The following is a 534-nucleotide window of genomic DNA, read 5'->3' as shown; positions in this document are numbered from 1 at the left end:
CGACCGAGTAAGTATAAGGAGAAGCACGCATGTCATTTGCATAAATTCATTAGAAGTTTTCTGCCGTGATATCGCCTTAGGGCGACTCTGTTTTCAGACAGTCGCATGCGCAAAGTGCAATAGGGCAGAGAGAAAAGAAGGCAAGCAGAGCGGAGGAAGCGGAAGGAAGATTGTCGAATAGCTGTTGCGGCGACAATTTGGAGGTTAGGAGAGGCCCGGAAGAATGCAGAAAGGACATAGGAAATAAAAATCGGGTGTTTAGGGACACGACCGAACATCGCATCACTTTGTTCAGTAGGTGATGTTCCACGTTATAAGCTTTAAGTAGCTTTCGTGTGTCAGACCCCCGAGTACGCGTGCACGTGCACGGCGCGTGACCACGATCACGGATTGCATGCCAGCACGGTCCCAAGCCGTCGCACCTCCCGCACATAGGAAATAAGTAAGAAGACAGGGAGCACTGAGGGACAGAGAAAGGAGCGGATGGAGGAGAAGAAGGAGGAGAGCAAAGGGAGCAAAATAGTGAAGAAAAGT

Source organism: Temnothorax longispinosus, chromosome 12, assembly GCF_030848805.1.
Source record: "Temnothorax longispinosus isolate EJ_2023e chromosome 12, Tlon_JGU_v1, whole genome shotgun sequence".
In the NCBI taxonomy this organism is placed as follows: Eukaryota; Metazoa; Arthropoda; class Insecta; order Hymenoptera; family Formicidae; genus Temnothorax; species Temnothorax longispinosus.
Note: the sequence above shows the minus strand (reverse complement) of the source record.